Source organism: Papio anubis, chromosome 13, assembly GCF_008728515.1.
Source record: "Papio anubis isolate 15944 chromosome 13, Panubis1.0, whole genome shotgun sequence".
Taxonomy (NCBI): Eukaryota; Metazoa; Chordata; class Mammalia; order Primates; family Cercopithecidae; genus Papio; species Papio anubis.
Genome location: NC_044988.1, coordinates 38,237,258 through 38,260,195, shown reverse-complemented (window position 1 = coordinate 38,260,195; position 22,938 = coordinate 38,237,258). Strand labels below are relative to the sequence as shown.

General features: G+C 36.0%; 1 protein-coding gene across 45 annotated transcripts in view; it reads left to right on the top strand.

Moving 5' to 3' along the window:
* PTPRD (protein tyrosine phosphatase receptor type D) overlaps positions 1-22,938 on the top strand; it is a 2,329,646-nt gene that overhangs the window by 1,431,965 nt on the left and 874,743 nt on the right. The window contains exon 1 of one of the 45 annotated variants that reach the window (XM_009188761.4): positions 1,606-1,622. The exons of the other annotated variants lie outside the window; for them this stretch is intronic. The gene's annotated coding sequence lies outside the window, so the exon portion shown is untranslated. Of the gene's footprint in view, positions 1-1,605; positions 1,623-22,938 lie in introns of those variants that run through there. 45 annotated transcript variants of the gene reach the window in all.

The window sequence follows — 22,938 nt, the reverse complement described above, 5'->3', positions numbered from 1 at the left end:
TAGTCCACTGACTCACATGTTCATCTCTTTTGGCAACACCCTCACAGACACACCCAAGAACAATACTTTGCATCCTTCAATCCGATCAAGTTGACACACAATATTAACCATCACAACCCTCATAGCTGATTTCTCTTGCCTCACCCAACTCTCACCCCAGTATAGTTTTCACATAATTGCCAGTGTGTTCTTTAAAAAACATGTTACATCATGTCATGTCTTTACTTACGACCCTCCAATGTTCCTCCTCTTGTAAAACTGAACGTTTTTTGAATGGTCTATAAAGCTGTATGTCATCTCCCACCACCCTCCATCATTACTTCTCTGGCCTCAGCTTCCACTCCCTTCCCTATCACTCACTCAGTCCCAGCAACACTGGTCACCTTGTTCTTTGAGCAAACTCATCTTGTTCTAGGCACAAGGCTTCTAATTTGCCAACCTCTAGAATGCTCTAAAAGCTATCTAGAATACTCTTCCCCTAAATATCTCCATAACCCACTTACTCGTTTTCTTCTCTGTGCTTATAATGACAACAGTTATGTCACTTAAGCCTTCTCTTAAAACCCAAGATAAAATAACCCTACCCTCTGCCACACTCACTACCCCCCCATATCATGCTCTCCCCTTCAAGACACTTAATGACAAACTGAAATAATGATTTGTTAATTGTGTTATTGCATCCTTCTTCCACCTGAGGCTAACCATGAGGGGGTGACATTATTAAGTTCACTGCTGCATATACAATCTTCTAGGGCAGTACCTGGAACAAAATAGGCTTTCTACATATTTTTATAAATGGGTGAATGAGTAAAAGAATGAATAAATAGTTATACTGTATTGACTTGGCAATTACAGCAGACAGAAATATCTGAGTACTAGCAAAATAATAAAAACTAAAAGCCACAAAAAAGGTACAAAATGTATGCTTGGTGCTAAGAAAACTTTGCTCAGTGTCATTTTAGATAATGCAAAGAAAGAAGAATCTCTTCACGATGCTTCGTTTTCCAAGTTTCTATTGGAAAATGTTTTGAATTTTGGCATAGTTTTATGGTTTCTTTTGGATCTATATTATTATTATCATCTAGAAGTAATTGAGTATGAAACCTAAGCAACACATTACCATGTGTTTATAATTAATATGATCATGCTCCCTGACCATCAAGAATATGAAGTGGAAGCCAATGCATAGTTAAATGTGAACTGGTGAAGTACTTAGTTCATATTTACAGTATTAAATGATTACAAAAAGATACTGGTTTAAGTTGTCTGAATTAAATGTGTTTACTTAATGTTTCAACATGAATACAAAACTTGATTGGAATTCACTTGAAAACAACAAGGATTCTTCCTACCTGCTGTTTCTTAGTTAAGTAAAGATTCAAATTCAAGAAGATTTTTTTTTTTAATAAGTGATTTATTATTTCACTGGTTCTAAATTACTGTAAGCAAAGCATCAGATTAGTAATGTGTTTAATATGAGTTATTAAATTCCCATTAGATTAAATTGCCACCCCTAGAGATCTGCAAAGCTTCTATGAATTAATTTGCATTCTTCAAGTCACACTTCACCTTTTCTTTAATGCCACAGATACTTGAGGAAGTATATCCTAACTCCAAGAACAGTAAGTCATCTTATGAGCTCTGAAATTCTTAGTTCTGCGTATTGTTTTGTGATAATAATAATAATGTGAGACATTTACAAATGGTTCTGATAGGTTTCTTTTGGTCATTTTTAACATACAATATAATATTAGCACAATTTCCAGTAAATCTATGTCAGAAGCCATTTTCACTAGGCTGTACCAGAGCAAAATCTATTCACTATTTATGTTCTTTCCAGTTGCATTTAACTGGACCATCAATTTAAAACCATTATTGAACTGACTGTTTTAATATTTGTTTTAAATATCTTATATAAATACAATCTAAACATTTTATCTGTGAGTCTTCCAAAATTAAGGCAGAGTTATACAGAGCACTCTGTAGTTGGAAGCAAAGGACTCGTGAGTGTTTCCTTTAAAAGTTGAGAACACTGTAATGCTTAGAGGCTGGGGAACTCTGTAGTGTCTGAGCTAGGCTTTATCCAAACATGAGTGGATTCAACTAGCTGACTTGGTCTCCTTAATAGTAGATTAACATCATCCATTAATTTATGAACTTGATTTTGTGATGATAAGTAAGAAAACTCCAGGGGGAAAAAAAATTAGCAACTTTATATAAAGAGACCTGTTTGCAGTGAGAAATGTAGTCACTGGAAGCATCAGACATATTTGCTAATGAAACAAGACCTGTGCATATTTACTAACTACATTTCTGCAAAGCAGATTTACCGACTCAATTCCCCAAAGCTAAAGAGAGTATCAGGCTGGATTAGAAATCAGAAGTCCCTATTCTTGAACTCACATGATGAATTCACATCTGTTCCCTGGTGCACAGCATTAATTTTAGCAGTAATGCAGCCAGTATTAGTCTAAGTTGACCCAGAAAGGCAGTGGATCACTCAGGGCAAAATTCTCAGTGTTCCCAATTTAATCTGATCCCCAAATCAGAGATATATTGTCTCTATCTTTACCTAAACTGTAAATGTTAAGAGTACAGTGAGCAGAAAAAGCCAGTCTATGGCTTGATTTTCTTTCTCCAATTCTTCTTATACTCTACTGCCAAATTAACGTTCCTGTAACACCTCTCTAAAAGAGCCACTTTCTACATAAGAATTTCATATTTCCCAAGACCTTCTTCTTTGCTATAAAGCATGTATTGTTTGTCTGAGTCCATAAAATACCTGCTTGCTACATCAGAAACTGCAAAACACATAAAGAAGAAAATCAAAATTGCCTGTAATCCAATTTAGACTTTTTGGGAAATATGACTGTGGCAGAGATGGAGAGCATGGATCAAGGGAAGGAAAATCTTGGGAATAGGAAAAATGGTAGGATGGCTTCCAGAAAAGATGCAATAAGAACCTGAACTGTAACAGTGGGACTAGGAGAAGATTAAAATGATACCTGAGGGACTGAGTTAACGACTTATAGATGGAGAGGAAGAAGTGATTTTAAATTTTCTAATTTGAGAGAATTGATAGATGATGATGTGAAAAACAGACTGAGATTCCTACGGGATGTGTGGTAAAGCATGATGAAAACATATGATTCAATGGTAAGGTTTTAAAATGGAGTAAAGTCCATGCTCTACTATATGCCAGTTTTGTGGCCCTGACTGCATGACCTAGGCTTTCTAAATTTCAGATAAAAGGGGGAAAAGTATATCTTATTGTGCGTGTGTGTGTGTGTGTGTGTCTGATGGAGTCTCGCTCTTGTCACTCAGGCTGGAGTGTAATGGTGCAACCTCGGCTCGCTGCAACCTCCACCTCCCAGGTTCAAGTGATTCTCCTGCCTCAGCCTACCAATTAGCTGAGTGACTTTTCAGAATTTGTTTTGAAGTTTAAACTTCTGTCTAAAATATTGTTTCCAAATTGACATGACAAATAGGCAGCTGGGAATAGATGTTTAGAGCTCAAGAAATGGATAAAGACTGGTGATGTGAGAATCAATGGTGATAACAAAGGTGATGTATAAGGAGTGTATGAGACTATTCAGACATTGGAAGAGAACATATCTAAGGACACTAACCTGAAGAAACAACAACATTTAAGAGGAGGGGTAAAGCACAGTTAGAAAAGGCCTCTTAAGTAAATGAAATAAGAAAGCCAAGCTTCAAAGTTCAAGGGCAAAGTGGCTATAAAGTCCCCATGTGTGCAGTTGTGTTCAGTGCTAACTGAGCATGTCCTCAGGTTATATGTGCAGCAGTTCAGAAGATTATTTGATAGGAGCATATTTTCTCAATAAAAATGTCATTCATACTGCTGATTCACAACTGGAAGACAGAAGTTTCAAGGCAACAACTAATGATGTACCACTACACCCCGAATCCCCAAACTAGAGAAGATTCTGATAAAAGCGTTAGGAGACTGTTGATCAAACTTGCATCTGATGTAATGTGGCCTCTTCAACATCTGGATCTAATAACTGTGACAGTTTTCTTTGGGACATTTTGAAAATGAAAAATTTTCAACCCAACTATAGTAGAATACCAGAAAACAGCTGTTAGAGACAACTTTAATGTCTCCTAGTTAATAAGAAAAATGTCTAGAAGAAAATTAAAATGTTTTAAACATATCAAGATATTAAAGAGAAGTATTCAGTACATTTTTAACCATCTTGCATAGGGACTTTGGGTTAATCTGTAGAACGGTAAGAGTGCAATAGATCTGACAATAAGATTTGTATTACAATAGAGTGCAAATGTAGTAGAATGAAGAGATTCATTAATCATTGTTACTACTACTGACAAACTGTCTAGGCTTTCCAAACACTGGACTAGACTCAGTCATGTTCTCCACCTCCGCATGTGCTACCCAACACACTGTCCAAAGCCCATCCAAATGGCATCTTCTCCATCAAGCCTTTTCTTTTTTTTCTTTTCTTTTTTTTTTTTAAGACAGAGTCTGGCTCTGTCGCCCAGGCTGGGGTGCAGTGGCGGGATCTCGGCTCACTGCAAGCCCTGCCTCCTGGGTTCACTCCATTCTCCTGCCTCAGCCTCCCAAGTAGCTGGGACTACAGGCGCCCACCACCTCAGCTGGCTAGTTTTTTGTATTTTTTTAGTAGAGACGGGGTTTCACCACGTTAGCTAGGACGGTCTCGATCTCCTGACCTCGTGATCCGCCAGTCTCGGCCTCCCAAAGTGCTGGGATTACAGGCTTGAGCCACGGCGCCCGGCCCATCAAGGCTTTTCTTATCTTCCAGTTGAAGCAAACACTTCTTGCACTGAATACCACCAAAAGTTTGTGTACATCTTTATTAGTGTATTCAACACTCTCTGCTCTTTTTAAAATAATTATTAGTGTTTCATTTCCTAAATACTTCTTGAGGGTAATGATCACACTTCACTATGGGCTTTTTGCTATGCTCCACAGCTTCCAGTTTTAGGCTTTCTGCATGGTAAACATTTGGCAACTATCATTAAAATGAGTTAATGACTATGCTATGATTATCACACCAAAATTAGTCCTTCATCCCAAATAATCAGTCTATTTGAATTAATAAGAATTATTTTGTATAGATTTTGCAATCAACAAAACATTATTTTTACCTTTTAAATGCATTGTGAATATCATAAGACTTTCGTTAATTATTTTTTCAGTAAGATATTTAAAAATTAAGTGACTTAGAAAAGTTTGATATTTGAGCCTGGTCCTAATCCTGTAATAGGAAATCAATGGTTTTTTTAAATTACCAAGTCTATAGTATCATACTCTATTCCCTAATATCTGTCCTATCCTATCCTATTGCCTTATTAAAGACATACTAGTTAATATTTACATTGTTCTTAGGAAGACTGATCAAAATAAACTTGGTATTAACAGAATTATTGATTTAAACGTTGCTGCACTCACCTTTGCCAAACGTTAGTTGTCTAAATAAACATTCCCCGATTTTCTTCAATCGAGAAAAATAGGAAAGACCTTGCCACCAAAATGCAAACACAAGAGTTTATTTATATTTCTTAACTTCCTGTTTCCTTCCACTTAAGTCAGCATTGTTTTTTAATGCTGCCTGTTTCCAACATTTATTTTCGTTTTCTTCTTGCTCCTGACATGTGTATGGCAGTTTCTGGCAATTTTGTACGTTGCTTACAAAAAAAGAAGAAAGCTTTTCTGAAGATGTCAGTGTTTGTAGTCAAATAAACCACTTTTCATGATAAGATTTTCCATATATTTATTCAGAGGTGTCTATTCTTTTCCCTTATGACTTGATAATAGTCCTGCTATTCTAACCCTTCAGTAAAACCGTGTTTGGAACAATTTAAGATATTTGCAGCATACACTGTGCTTCATATAAGAAGAGATTAGCTTTTTAATAATAGCTTCTTTTGAATTAGGAAAGGATTTCTACAATAGAGAGGAAAACCACATGGGGAAATGTAATCAATGATGGTTTTGTGTAAGCTTTAATAATTTCTTTGTTCTAAAGGTTTTTGCAGTTTTTAGTTAGAAGGATAAAGGAACTCCCCCACCATATTTATTCACTGCAAAAGCATTGGTGATTATTCAGGGTATTTCTTGATACCTCTTAAGGAATCAATTTTTAGCAGATCTCTGCCAACCAGGGAATCTTCCATAAGGATTTACAATTATTTTGCTGAGTGGCATAATGAAAAAATTAATCAAATCTGCAACCAGACAGTCTTGGTTGGAATGCTGTGTTACCTTAGGCAAATTGTTTTATTCTCTGAGTGTTGGGTCCTTAATCTATAAAGTGAGAGGGTTGCAGGATTAAATAAGATTACATGTGTAAAATATCAACAAAATGTATTGCTCATAGGTGAAGCCAACAAGTGTAACCTCTCTTCACTCATAGAAATTTAATACCTACATGATTCAGATAAAGAAGAGAGAAGAATTTTCCTGAAGTGCTCTTTGTAGAAATGTAAGAATATATTAGAAATAAAACAGATCACATTCAAACTGGGTTAAATGATAGGGATGTGTTTCATCTTGCATAACAAAAAGTCTACAAGCCAGACAGACTCTCATTGTAGGATATCAGGGTTTTTGCTCAAATTTTCTGATTTCTGCTTTCTAAACTCCTCTTCATGGTTTTGTTTCATTTTGTTTTCATTTGTTTGCCAAGCTGACTTGCTCATGGTCACCAAATGGCTCCCAATAGGAGCAGAGACAACTTATTTCCTTGCTAACAGACAGCAGGGGTCAACACTAGCCCTCAACCATGCCCTAACTAGTCTGCCCCTTTGATTTGATTTGATTAACATGTCAGATCTTGTGCCCACCACTGGACCCATAACAACTTTATGTAAGTAAATAGGCATTGCCAATTTACAATCAGAAACCAAGTTTCAAAGATTTGCTAAACCACACTGCTAGGAAGTAGGAGAGCTAGAATCAGAAAGCAAATTCTCTAATGCCAAGTCCAGTAATCAGAGCAGGGTAATTCTTTTCTGTAAATAAGATTTCAACTATATATATGATGTTTATAATTTGTATATAAATGACTTTAGCGTATTTCTAATAAAATCATTTTTGAAACTTAAATTTGAATTTATCTTTCTTTAGGAAATTGACTTGTATATTTTAAATGCTCTGAGACTCTAGGCATATTTCTGAAATATTTTTAAAATTCTATTTAACCCATTTATATTCATCTTTCCAAACACACTGATCTGTGGCTGAAACTTTCTCTAGATTTAAACTGATCTTGGTTTCCTTTATAACAATTTTATCAGTTCTCATCATTTGTATTTAGTCTGGTCTTATCTTCCTTCCTTTAATTAACACTTCATAGCAGCAAATCACTGCATGTGAATTCTACCAGTAGAGATGCATTTTACAGACTCTGAGTTTTCTGGTTAAGGACTCAGGTGTGTGCCATAGGGCATACGGGATAACAATTGTATTAGGGATTTTACTTAAGGCATCTAACAGGTGTTTTACATAACAGACGTTTATACTAGGACTCTGAATAAGAGAATGTGCTTAAAGTTCTTCCATGTTTTCTAAAATAAATCTTTATCCCAGCAATAATACACAAATGGCACAAAGAGCCCTTCCTTAAGGAATCAACTTAGTTATATATATAACTAAGTTATATATATATATAAGCTCTTTTTTTTTATTTTTATTTTTTTCCTGGAGGGATGATATTATGTCTCCTTGTGCACTCATTATCAGGGAAGCCCTTCAGGTCTCAGTCATCTTTCAATCTAAGCCTTGTAAATAACACTTGACCTGCTGCCCACATATCTTTGGTACTATATAAATATTTAATCATAAGAATCCTAAGTTATATCCTCCTGCCATGGCTGAGAATTTCTTTAAAAAAATCACCCAAGATGCTATGCTGAATCTGGAAGTCAGAGGCCTGACCTTAGAATCAAAAGCAGACCTACAATAATGGGATGCATATAGGAGCCAATTAAGATGTTCTGTTCATCTACCTCTTCTTATTTGAAGATATACTGTATGCAATCATCTATCTCAGGGATAAATCAGATATTTTCCATTAAGATAAGACACTGATTATGGACACTCTTAAGCCAGTTGAATCACAAGGCATCTATCCACTTCATTTTTATTTTAGAACATGTGAGAATTTCAGACCAGGTTAAAACTAACTCCTAAGTTTGCATTTGCGCTGATGTTCCTCAGTAATCCAGCACATTGAAATGCCAAATCTCAGGCATTCCAAACTGAGTCACTAAAAAAATATTCATGGAGAAGAAATTAACTAAAATTCTCGAGACTGACTTGAGAGCAGCAGAGAAACAGAAAAATAAGTGGTATGCTTCCACATCGCATGTGTCCTCCAGGAGCTTTGTCAGTTCTAAAAGTTATTTGAATTCTAAGTGATTCCATGTTAAGTAAATGAATAAAAGAAAGAAAAAGAAAAAAATAAACCTGTTTGACAGAGGGCTACAAAATTGCTCACGTAAGGCTGAATTTCCAGTGAAACTTTGGATGGACACTTAGGGTAGAAAAATTAACCAAACTTATGTTCTAAGTTTGATTTGATTTGATGATGTATGTTTTCAACCTAGCTAATTGCACATGTGTGTTTATAACCTAAAAATCTCCCAGTGAAAACGATGAAAGGTTAAAGAAATGCAAAGCCACAGTGCTAAGTGAAGTTAAAATAATAAGTGAGCTCAACCAGATATTTTTAAAAGACTAAAAAATATAAACCTTACATTTTATTATAGAAAATATAAGTAAACCTAAATGCACACTTTTACCCCCTTATACACAGTTAAAAATTCCCAGTAGTCTTTCTGTGTTCTTTCACTGCACAGCACCTACTTAAAATTATTATTTTTCTAGATTAGTCCTGCCAAAGTCTTGAGAGACTCCAGTATCAAAAAGCTTGATGCTATGCAATTCCCTGCTCAATGTCTGATAGAGCGGTGAGCCAATTATTTTCCTGAAGCTTGTGTGGACTGGGGCTATCATAAAGAAGAAAGATAAAAAGTAGAAATATAGAAAAGGAACATTCATTCATTCAAAAATCATTTGTTCAGTATCTGAAACATGAAAGGAGTGGTGAGAGGGAAAGGAAGCCACAGTACACTGGAAGATTAATCCAGCAGAAAAGAAAAATAGTCTGGGCATGGTGGCTCATGCCTGTAATCCCAGCACCTTGGGAGGCCAAGGCGGGCAGATCACCTGAGGTCAGGAGTTCGAGACCAGCCTGGCCAATATGGTGAAACCCCATCTCTACTAAAAATACAAAAATCATCTGGGTGTGGTGGCACGCACCTGTAATCCCAGCTACTTGAGAGGCTAAGGCAGGAGAATCGCTTGAACCCGGGAGGCAGATGTTGCAGTGAGCAGAGATTGTGCTACTGCATTCCAGTCTGGGCGACAGAGTGAGACATCTCAAAATCATGACATGTGGAGACAACACAGATGACAGGTGCATAACAGTGCCAATGCACTCCAGCTGAAGACGACCACCAGTCAAAGAAGTTGAGTTTAGTGCACATTGCAGCATGGGAGAACACAAGCCGTGGGGAACTATGGAAACTTTAGTAAGGAAGTGATGGGATTTTTTAATATTATAGGATTTGGGCTTGTGTGCAGTGCTTTGGGGGAAAGTGTAAGGAAGTGTGGCTTTGCTCTGGATTAGATGCTTCCAGAAAGTGAAGATAACGCTACCATTTGGTACCATAATCTTATTCAGAAGGAAGAAAGGCTGAGTGAGGTAAAACTGTAATTGGTATAGAAGTAACAATTACACATATTAACTATGTTGGGGCATGTTTGGTCATTTTTCGGTTTTGACAATGTTGTTATGTTTTTGTCTATTCTCAGACATGATTAGGGAGTGATCTTGTTTGTGTCTAGATCTATCATGGTCAAAGATTGACCTTGTCTGATATTGATATTCCATGAAATTGTTTATGTTTAACAGGAGAATAGCAAGAATCAGCTGTGAGGGCCAGGCCAGTGGGTAGCAACACCGACATCTGAAAGATAAGTAGCATGCCAGGTCCTTATCAGTTGTTGCTTTGCTCTTTTTTAGGGGGAGAGACATAAAGATTAGGGTAAGAAAAAGACCAAAGAAAAATAGTGAATATTTATTTATTGCATACATATTACAAGACAGGAAATATGCTAGGTGTTTTGCATACATGATTTCATTTAATATTCACAACAACCCTATGAATTAAGTACTATTTGAGTGCATATTACCTGTAAGGATAATAAGACTTAGAAAAATAAAGTTATTTGTTTAAAATGGCATAACCGTATAGAGTAGGGATGGGATTAGAATCCTAGACCTGTCTAACTTTAGAACAAAATTATTTAATCATTCCTTATAAAAGAAAGAGTGTACGAACACAACATTGGTACCTTAAGAGATGAGCGTCTCCATTAAACTAAAAGGTATATCAAGGCAGAGATACTGTGTTGTTCATTTCTGAATTATTTCAGAGCAATGAGATTTGTGATTTACTTAAGAGTGGTGTTTCATAAATATAAAATGATTAATTAGATGGATGATGGATGAATTGATGGATGGAACCAAAAATGTATGCTTGATCAGATATGACTATTTCACATAATTTCACACCATGTCCCAGGAAGTAGGAAGAAACCTTAAAATATTGGTAATAGTAATTACTCATGTTTTGGATCGTATGATTTTCACAATGTGCTCCCACATATTTATTCTTACGGGCAGATAATTCTCTTATGTTTCACATGACAACATTGAAGGTCAGGTATGCTAAGTCCTCACATAAGTAACAAGCGGCCAGACATGGGCCAGAATCTCAGCCTCCCCATCTTTATGTCCAGAGGACTACCCTCCAAACTGTACAGCCTTTTATCTTTTAATTCTTCAAAATAATTTAGTAAGAGAAGGAGAGTTCAGAATTCTCAGATTTTTAAAATATTTTCTAAATATCAGCATTTATGTAGCATTTGTATTTAATAATAATGAAACTATGACCAGCCTACAACTCTGTTTGCAACCCTACATTTTAGGTGATTGTCTTTTCTTACTCTGACAGCCTGTAGCTGTTTCAGTCCTTAAGCACTATAAATAATTTACAGCCTATATATACTTCCTAAAATTGTCTTTGTATATACTTTTTTTTTTTTTGCATTTTAAAATGTAGATGGCTGAGGAACACTACTAGTGTCTAACTAAAAGCAACAATACCACAGACTCTGTGGGAAGCGAATGCTCCATTCACATGAAAGGTTTCAAGTTGTGTGATGAACTGAGGAAAATAAAACCAAGAATTTAACGAAAAGTACCAAAATTTCAAAACTTTGTATTAATATCAACACACTGAAAAACATACTGAAACAGAGACCAGCATAGTCCCTACTTAATCCCCAACAAATACCTTCCCATTGGCTTACTAGGGATATGACCATTTCGCCTGTATTTAGAATAAACTAGATATTCTGTTGATAGTGAACACAGCTTCTATCACCCAAAGCATGTTTCATCTTTTAAAGTATCAATTCTGTATTTCACACACAGAATATTTTGATTTATTTTCCAAACATATGTTTTCAACTATATGTTGTTTGTGAATTACTTAAATAGCATGCTGAAGTTGAGATTCCACATAAGTTACCTTTCTTTATCTGAGATTTATGCTCAAGTTTTCATATCTTTGAGTGCTAACACCATGTCAGCTTAATAATTTGTTTGTTTTAAAAGTTGTATATATGGGTATGTATGTATAAGTGTGTATATATATATACAGACACACACACATGTATATATGTATTCATATAAATATATATATACACACACATACATATATATATACACCATATGTATCTGTATACACACACACATACACACACACAGGGTTGAATTGTTCTTTGATAATACTATTTGACTCTGTCACTTAGTGGAATGGAATAACTAAAACAAAAAATGTCACTGATTTACTAAAGATACAAACTTTATAAGCTATAGAATCCATACTAGAACCCAATTGCATTGATGCCCAGAGAAGCATTTTGTTCCATATCCCCTTTGAGTAATAAGCAATATATTTATAATATTAAGAGATAATATACAATGTGCTATTAGAACTATTGTCCCGCTGTCACTCAGGATCCCAGCGCCCTGTTTCAACAAGTAAAGTCAAACCCATAAAAGTATATCGACCAGCTGCTCACTTCTTATTTGCCTTTGCACATTCCTCTTGTCTATCTCTACTTGATAGAGCAATACAGTCATGTGCTGCATAGCCATGCTTTTGTCAACAACAGACCAAGTATATGACAGTGGTCCCATGAGATTATAATGGAACTGAAGTTTCCTATCACCCAGTGACATCACAGCCATTGTAGCACAACACATTATTCATATGTTTGTGGTGATGCTGGTGTAGATAAACCTATGCACTGCCAGTTTTATAAAAGTAAAGCCTATAAAATTATGTACAGTACATAATTGACAGTGATAATAAATGATATGTTACTAGTTTATGTATTAACTATGCTATACTTTTAATTACTACTTTAGAGTGTGCTCTTTCTACCTATAAACAAAAAGTTAACTATAATATAGCCTCTGGCAGGTCATTCAGGAGGTATTCCAGAAGAAGGCATTGTTATAGATGATGGCAGCTCTATGCCTGTTACTCCCCCTGAATAATTTCCAGTGGGGACAAGATGTGGAGGTGGAAGACAGTGATAATGATGATCCTGACCCTGTGCAGACCTAGGCTAATATGTGTGTTTGAGTTTTAGTTTTTAACAAAAACTATTTTTGAGGTATAAAGATTATTTTTAATACAGAAAAGCTCATCAGGGTATAAAGAAATAAAATATTTTTGTACAGCTGTACAATATGTCTGTGTTTTAAGCTGTTATTACAAAACAGTCAAAATATTTTTTAAAAGTTTACAAAGTAGAAAAGTTATAGTAATCTAAAGTTAATTTATTATTGAGAAAAAGTATTTTAAAATAAATTTAGTATAGCCAAAGTTTACATTGTGTATAACATCTACAGTTGTTCACAGTAATGTCCTAGGCCTTCACGTTCACTCATCACTCACTCATGGACTCACCCAGAGCAGCTTCCGTCCTGTAAGCTCCATTCATGCTAAGTGCCCTACACAGGTGTACCATTTTTTAGCTTTTAGATCCTATTTTACTGTATGTTTTCTATGCAAATACTTACCATTGTGTTACAGCTGCCTACAGCATTCAATACAGTAGCATGATATACAGTCATGTAGCCTGGGAGCAATAGGTTAGACCATGTAGCCTAGGTGTGTAGTAGGCTATACCTCCTAAATTTGTGTAAGTATGCTCTGTGATGTGCATACAGTGAAAAATCGCTTGACAAAATGTTCCTCAGAATGTATTCCTATCATCAAGTGTTGCATGAGTGTACTTACACATTTATCCAAGTTTACAAAACAGGAGGAGATTATATGTTGTATTTACCCCCTTAAAATAGGCTTCAAATAGCATAATTATCATGTTCACATGCAGCTTTTTCCTCTGCATATGATTTTTAAAGATTGTATCTGACCTTGAGTAAAGCAATATTCAGGACCTCAATTCATTACTCCATATCACTCATATTTATCAATCAGTGGATTCTAATTTAGCATAATTTGCTACCAGAAATAAAAATATAAAATATTTAAAATGCAAGCTGGTCACTCATTTTTATTTACTTACATTTAACTGAACGTTTGTATAAGGAATTTCATAGTCAGGTCATATGCCTTTAAATACACAAGCAAAACAGAGGATTTGAATATTTTGTTGACAGGTAAATGTGAATCAATCTGGTTTCATTCAAAGGAAAATAATCAGCCTCTTTTCAAATAATATAAAATGCAAAATGATTGCATGGTGGAGGGGAGGGGACCTTATCAGCTTCTCTTCTCAGAGAAATGATTGCCATTTTCTAGCTGGAGGAACATATGCTGCAGCTTATCTCGTGACTTCTCTGCAGTCTCTGATATTTATTAACAGTTGATTTTCTGTAGTTGCTTTTCTTCCCCTTCTTCCCTCCTCCAGTGTAAATTAGTTTTCCCAAATCTACATCTGGCCTTCATTTTCTTATCAGTCATGGCAAAAGGATGATTATTTCATTATTGGTTTTGAAGAGTCTTTCATATTAAGCAGTGCGGCTCCGGTTTCAGGCAGGCATTTAACGGACTCTCTATTTGTTTTATTCTTTGTCTCATCATCTTAATCAAAGCCCTCTGAGACAGAGTCTTTTGTAGTAACAAACAAGAATAAAGGGAAATTGTGAATTGTTGCTTCCACAGAAAATGCAATATTCACTAGAAATTTCTGTTGGGATTAAAACCAGGCTGACTTCAAACATGTAAAAACAATTAGAGTCACCTATGAGAAACCTTTTAATCACTAGGATACCTGTCTTCTGAGCCTCTCATTAGCCTACTACCAAAGCAGGTCCCTCGCTTGGGGCTCAGGCTTCACCGCATTCTCACAAGATAGCTAGTGGAAGATTTTCAGCTCTCGAGTTTATTTTTTTTTTTTTTATATGAGAACTGCACTCCTGCTTTCTCCCAACACTTTATAATTTTTTTCTTACAGCTTTTTTTTTTTCTTTGCTATATAAAATTTAACATTAACTCTCTGATTTACTGAACAGACACTGTCCTAGATTCCTGATATTGAACAACTATGGGAAAAGTGTAGGTGTCATGCTCTCATTTTTAGATTCAGATGACTCAAAATAGCCTGAAAGTCCCAGTCTCACACTGTCCCTGCACTCCTTTGATCATAGTTTGATAAATTTTTCAGAAGCAGTACAGGAATTGGGTTAGCTATTTAAGTAGAAATCAGTTTATATTGGGGCAATATGAAAATGGTCTAATAAAAACCCATGTTTCTCCTCAATGGGCAAATCAAATTTTCTGTTATTTGCAAAAATCAAAGAGATACAAAATACCCCCAACATTCCAGTATCCTAAATACTAATTACTGTTAATAGTATACGTTTAGTTATACCTTATTTACATTTACAGATGCTTGCTAATACCGATATAAGTTTTATGTAATTAATTGATGCAAGAAACTAAAGTATAAACTTGATTCTTACGTGACTTTTGGTTCACATAATGCACCATATTTCAATGCTGCAATAAATAAAGAATTACAGCATTGCTTTCAACTTCAGATATGGTCATCATCAGGCATCTCTGACATAATGTTAAATGTGTTTGTCATATTGGGACAGTATACTTAGATAGAGAAATACTCATAAAATGTATTAGTTATCTATTGCTGCATTACAAATTACCCCAAATATAGCAACTTAAATCAGACTTTTCTTAGCTCACAGTTTCTGTAGGTCACAAGTAGAGGTAGCTTCATTAGCTGGGTGCCTCTTGCCCAAGACCTCTCACAAGACTGCAATCAGGGTACCAGCCAGGACTGGGGTCATTTCAAGGACCAAATGAAGGAAGATCTACTCTCAAGTTCAGCAACATGGCTTTTGGTAAGGCTCAGAAGACCCCTTCCTATCTCATTCACAGGATTGTTGACAAGCCTTCAGTACTCTCTGTTGTAAGCCAAAGAAATTAACCTTTTGCCACATGGACCCTTCTATAGGGCTACTCATCATGTGGCAACTGGGTTTTTCCAGACCAAAGGCTCCAGGAGACAGAATGTGACATGGCAAGCAAGAAAGAAGCCAGTCTTTTTATAATCTAATTGACAACTTGCCATCACTTTTGCAGCATTATTTTTGTTAGAGGCAAGCCACTAGGTCCAGCCCACATTCAAGGGGAGGAGGTTACACAAGTGTATGAATGCCAGGAGACAAGAATCTTTGAGATCCATTTTTGAAGCTATATATGACAGTTCAACATCTGAACTCTATGGTTCAGGCTTCTCTCACATGCAGAATAGGCTCAGTCTCTCCAACAGTCCCCAAAGTCTCATCCTATTAATTAGTCAGGATGCACTGGATTATGAGACAGTAGTAACTCTAAAATCTTTGCGACTTGGAATAACATAGTTCTATTTCTCAATCACACCACCTATCTATCATGATCTATCATGGGTTGGTGTCATAGTAAATTGTATGCTGCTATAACAAAATACCTGAGACAGGATAATTTGTAAAGAACAGAAATCTATTGGTTCACAGTTCTGGGGGCTAGGATGTTTAATGTCAAGGTGTTAGTGTCCTCCTAGGGCCTTTGTGCTGTGTCATCAGATGGTGGAATTCAGAAGAGCAGGAGAGAGAGGAAAGGGGCTAACTCATTGTATTAGTCCGTTTTCACACTGCTGATAAAGACATACCTGAGAATGGCTGGGGAGGCCTCAGAATCATAGCGGGAGGTGAAAGGCACTTCTTACATGGCAGCTGCAAGAGAAAAAGGATGAGGAAGAAGCAAAAGCGGAAACCCCTGATAAACCCATTGGATCTCATGAGACTTATTCACTATCAAAAGAATAGCATGGGAAAGACCAGCCCCATGATTCACCCACCTGCCCCGGGTCCCTCCCACAACATGCGGGAGTTCTGGGAGATACAATTCAAGTTGAGATTTGGGTGGGGACACAGTCAAACCATATCACTCATCTTTTTATCAAGGGCTCACTCCTGCAATAACTAACTCACTCCCACAATTAAAGCATTAATCTACCAATGAGAGCAGAGCCCTCATGACCTAATCACCTCTTAAAGGTCTGACTTTCCCAGTACTGTTACGATAGGGATAAATTTCCAACACATGAACTTAGGAGGACACATTCAAACCATAACAATTGGCTACATATTCTTCTCATGCTGTCCTCACTCAGAAAGTCTCGAACATCACTGGGCCAGGAGGGAGGAAGGGGCAAATTATCACTGGCTAGTAAAAGCTTCTATATGCAAGTGACATGTGATACTTCTGCTCAAATTACACAGTCACACTAATTTCAAAGGCACAAGGAAGTTCACTTTGACCATGTTCCTGGAAAGATGAGAAATGGAAATATCAATGAACAGCCCAAAAAGCAATCTAATGGGTAAAGTAATATATTTCACATCCACCTGAGTGCATAGCAAAATAATAAAGAAACAGATTTTGATTTGTTTATTCATTTAAAAAATATTTACCATTTATCACTGTATGCTAGGCTTATGCAAAATGCTGAGGACAAAAACAGAAAAAAATAAAAGCAGTTCCTATCTTCTGGTTTTTCAGTATAGTGGGCAAAGAGATAACCATATGGACAACTACAAAATAGAAATCATTATAAGGTGTTAAGACATAATAGAAGCATCTCACATAGATTTAAGGAGAAAAGGGATCAGAGAGGACGTTTTGTAGTAGATAACCCTAATGAGTTCTGAAGGATGTGTAGGAATAGACCAGGTAAAAAAAGTGAATTAATAAAATTTCAGTGTTTATTTAATAAAATGAATTTGTGATGAATGTCTCTGGATTAAAAGGCCTAGATTCTTCTATAGCTGCAGTTAACTACTATGTTAACCCAACCAAATCACTGAGCAACTGTGCACCTCAACTTCCTCATCTGTGAAATGAGGTTTAATTAGATGTTGTTCAAGATCTCTTTCAACTATAAAATTCAATGATTTTTCCTGACTCTAGAGGGTATTTTTTTCAAAAGCACCTTCTATGTGATCATCATAAAATTATTACCTTATAAAGCACTCACTTACTAAAACAGCTCAGTAAACACCTATGGAAAATTCCTCATACCTGAAAATAGTAGAATTGTATTCCCATCTCTTCTGATACATACCATGTTCAAAATGTATTACAAAAAGAAGAATAAGATGTAATTTAGAATAGACTGATATTAAATAGTTCTTCATGACTAGCTTCTACTCCTGTGGTCCTTGTCATCTTTAATTCACCACCCTAGGAATTTCTGATGATTTTCATGTGTAAAGAGACTCTTTCCACTTTATGTGTTGGTTTTGTTTATTTGCTTGTAAAAAAGACTCCAACACATGCATGCACACAGCACACCCATACACACACAATTTATTTTGCACTAAAATTCTGCAACCAGGTTATTTCCACTCTCATAATTCCACAGAATACCATGTCTCTCATTAGATCCTGCAACCCTTCAAGGATCTCCCTACTTCCAGGGAAAATCCTTAAACATGTCATTAGAGTCTTTACCACTCATGACACAACCATTATTCTTCTACCAGTCAACTGAATCCTAGGTCAGGAGTCTTCCCTTTTCTAGTCCAAGCCTTCACTCCCTCTCTCCTCTTTCACTAACCTAACTCGGACTTTCAAGGCAAATACTTCTACCAACTATTGGCAAAGATGTTTACACAAAAGAAACACTCATATATTGCAGGAAAAGTATAATTGCTACAACCACTTTGGAAAACAGTTTGGCATTATCTATTGAAGTTGAACATATGCATAACCAGATGATCCAGCAATTCCACTCCTCGTTATATACAACATGCATACCAAGAAATATCTACAAGGATGTTTATTGCAGCATTATTTGTAATTGCTTTAAACTGGAAATGACCCAATGTCCATCAGCAATAGAATAGATACATAAAATGTGGTACTGTATATTCAGATATTTGACAAATTATAACGTGAATGTAACCAACAACCTTAATGTTAAAGAAAGAAGGCAGACACAAAATAACATGTAATACTTGATTACATTTACATAAGGTTCAAGGCAGCTCTAAACTATAGGTTAGAAGTCAAGATAGTGTTTGTTTACCTGTAGTGAGGAGGAAAAAGTAAGTTTGGAGTAAGCGTGAAGTCTGTATTACTAGAAATGTTCTATATCTTGACGTGGGTGATGTTTACCCTGGTGTTTCTTTTGTATGATTCATTACTTATGTACTTTTCCATAAGCGCATTATATTTTGATTTTTTTAATTTAAATTATCTCTTAATTTACTTGGGACAAAAGGACTCAGGTTTCCAAGAAGTCCTGCTTGTTCTTTTAATGGTGTCACATGGAAACACACATACATACACAAACACACACACAACATAACACAACACCCCAAAAAAATCCTCTCATTCTTTAGTCATGAGAGGTACAATTTATTTGCCATTTTATATATTGTTAGCTGCAATGTGGGTTGCAGTAGTATTTGTTGTTGTTGTTGTTGTTGTTAACACCGCTCCAAATCAATCTATTTCACAAGAAATCTATAAGGGATGCCATTAGAACAAGGTTGAGAGAGAGAGAGAGGGAAAGAGAGAGAAGCACGGAGGGAGGGAAGGAAGACAAGCTGTGCCACTTAAGAAATCTAACATGTTTGCCAAGCAAAGCTTAAAATCACACTCTCTTATTCATCTGTCTTGGCTTTCTATTGTACAAACTGCACATGAAAAAGGGACTTGACAGTCTCATAAGACAGGTACCTTTAGGTATTTCAAAACCTATTTTTTCCTGGAATTTTGCTTACCTGGTGTTTAAGGTAATGCAAAGGACTATCTTTATACTTGAATCTGAAAATTTGAGTACAATGACTAATGAGAAGTATGTGCAAACAATTCTAAATGAAAGAGAATGAAAGCTCCCTAATGAAATCTCTTTAATATGTAATTTTAAGCTACTTTAAAAAGTCACAGTTGCTTGCACTAATGAGAATCTGTTTCAAAATTACATGTTATTTTGATAATCAGAATTTTGAGGGATGCCATAGAATAGGGTTAGCAGCAGAAATAAAATTGATAGGAAGTAAATTTTTTCTAGTTTAAATAGAGTGAAAATCATTGCTATATATTATGTATAATAAATTTCAGTGTTTCTGTTGAAATACCTTTTTCAAGTGTGAAATATTTTTATTATTATATTTTATAAAATACTCATGAGTCACATTAACATTTGGAAATTTCAGTTTATGACAGAAGGGATGCCATATAGTAAAGATAAAAAATTATTCTGAGCAAATCCAAATATTTTTTGTGTAAGAATATACAATATATATCATCTAGATAATTCCAGTTAGAAAATAGAAGATTATACTCTTTTAATGGAAGATACACTAAATGAAAGGCTATTTCTGAAATGTTTGTTATTTCTGTGAAGGTGGAAAACTGGGTTTATGACCAAAGTGAATTGAAGCCTTCAAAACTTTTCATGCATACACACATATGTATTAGGATACGTGTGTGTCTGTGTGTCTGTGTGTGTGTGTGAGAGAGAGAGAGAGAGAGTCTTGTTTTGTTGTCCAGGATGGAGTGCAGTGGTACCATTACAGCTCACTGCACCCTTGATCTCTAGAGCTCAATCGATCTTCCCACCTTAGTCTCCTGACTAGCTGGGACTACAAGTGCATGCCACAATGCCCAGCTAGCTTTCTGTATTTTTTGTAGAGATGGGGTCTTGCCATGTTGCCCAGGCTTCAAAAACATATACAAATACTAGAAACTGTACCTTGTCAGATTGTGCCCCAGCATGGACAGATCTTCCCTTTAAAGTTATGAACTTCAGCTCTTACAGTTTCCTCAGTCGTAACAACCAGTCTGAATTTTGGCAGACAGCTGGGAAATGAAAGAACCCTTATCGTTATTCCCTCCTTGTTCATTTCTTTCTCTCCTCCAAATTGAGCATGTTCCATGAACTGGGGTCTGCCTTCTTCAGCCAAATTACTTGCTGAAAATCCATTTTGTTCTGTTCATGAGAATTTATCATCTATTTTTTCTCAATCTCCAGAAAAAAAAAAGGGGGGACTTCTTAATAATTTGCTGTTTTTAATCACAGTGGAGAAAGCTCAGTTGACCTAGACATTATGCATGGCTTAGAAAGGATTACATTTTTTTTCTATTTCTCACTGATGTTAAATAGTTTCTGTTGTCTCCTCTACCGGATCGACAGATAACTAGACTGATATTTGTACTCTGAAAAGAAAGGCAGTTGTGGCTGAGAGGCAAACCACACACAAAAAAAATTTAGTCTAAAATTGTCTATGAAAACCTGTAAGAAATGTCTTCGACTAGTAAATTCAACACATGTTTGCCTGACACTAGAGAAATGCTTTATTAATATATCTTGACATTAATGTGAGTGAACTACAAATTTATTAAATCAACCATAAAATCTAGCCTAAAGGTGCTATTCAGCAATCATCTAAATGAGTAATGGAATAGAGACTGAGGATTTTCTACTTCAGGTCAAAACGCAGTTGCATGTCTAGCAGCAAAAGTTTTCTCTTCATTCCTCAGAAAGGAAGCCAGGAGATCTGATCATCTCCACTAAAGTCCCTTGCTTAAGCAGTGCTGAAAGTAAAGGAGGTAAATCTCTGAAAGTTGAGTTCTGCCAAGCAAGACTAAACTTAACCAGCAAGTGGAAAATAGTAAAGAGAGACAGATGGGTGAGGGTGAGACTTACGGAGAGACCTTTAGGAAGTGGCCCCAAACAGGTGGTTGTTTGCCTAAAAGGAATCATTGAATAGAGTGTGTTTGACTCTAGGGGAAAGGAAGACAAGTGTCAGTAATGAATACATGGAGGCATGCTGACTGAGATTTGATATTGCTTGTCAGATGTCTCTATTTTTGTCTAGACTTCAAAAGCTGTTTCATTGTAATATGAGAAGAGCAGAAGGTCTTGGATTCTGTGATTGGTTATTGTTTTGAAAAGGAAAGAAAATTACCTTTCATTTTCTCTCCATTGGCATTAAATCCCAGTAGAGGGTCAAAGGACACTCCAAATCACCACGACTGCAGCAAGGAGCTTCCAAGCCCATTACTTCTGACTAAGGTTGTGCAATGCTCTCAGCGTCTTACTGAAAGCCTGCAAATAGAGGCCTATAAGAACAGTTTTACAAACATATTTTGATGTGTTCTACTTGCTGTGAGCTCTTAAGCAAAATCAAATTTTACCTTTAGGTATTTACCAAAAGATATTTTGGAACCCATGCTAAATGAAGCCTTATGTTCCCTATTCCCAAAGGAATAACTGTATTTAGAATAATAGTTCCTATGAAATTTTCATGATACATCTTATCACATAAGATTCAAGATATTTTAAAAACCAGAGTGAGGGATGGTAAGTGTATGCTATTTTCTGTTTCAAGGGCTCAGCTAAAACCTCAAACAAGACAAAACTAGTTGCTGTATCCACAGGGTACCGTAGTTTACAATCTAATGAGGGAAATCTAACAAACCAAACAGGCTAAGTGCTGTAATAAACACCCACCCTTTTAATGGCTTAAAGAACAGAAATTTAATTCTCATTTACATAAAACGCAGTGCCAATAGATGTCCTAGTCAGGGTGAGGTGACGAACGGTCATCTATATAACACTGTAGTGTGAATAGACCTTATTAGTGGAAGTGAGGGGTGATCCTGAAAGCTGTGGCTGGAGAATCGTGTTCTTTTCATCTTTTGGACCTTTCCTCCTTCAGGTCCTTAAGGATTTAACCTATAGGTAAGAAACATAGAATGAGGATCATATGCAAGATGGTCTTAAGACTGTATTCCATGGTGAGGAATGCAGTCACATCTAACTACAAAATGTAGTTTGGCTATGTAACAGGAGGAAAAGGGAAATGTTTTGGTGAACAGCTAGCCACTTTCTCCGACACAGGGTGATGTGATAACGTGTGATAGGGAAGGATGCAGAGCTTGTTGGAGCATTTAGGAGATTCATCTAACTAAAACTTAGAGGGGCAGGATGTCAAAAATCTTGCCCTACGAGATGACAACTTCGCTGGGAATTGAAGGGGGGCTAAGAGTTTAATATGTTAAAAAGAGTTGAGAAAAAAATGTGCTAAACAAAATAAAGCAATTGTGAAAACAAACAATACAAAAATGAATCATTAAGGTAGACTTCAAATCTTATACAAATGATTCTGTTGAGAAATTAAGACATTGTGCCTTTTTATATGTCTCAGAGGTGTGAATCTTGTTAAATTAATTATGAAATTCTTAAAC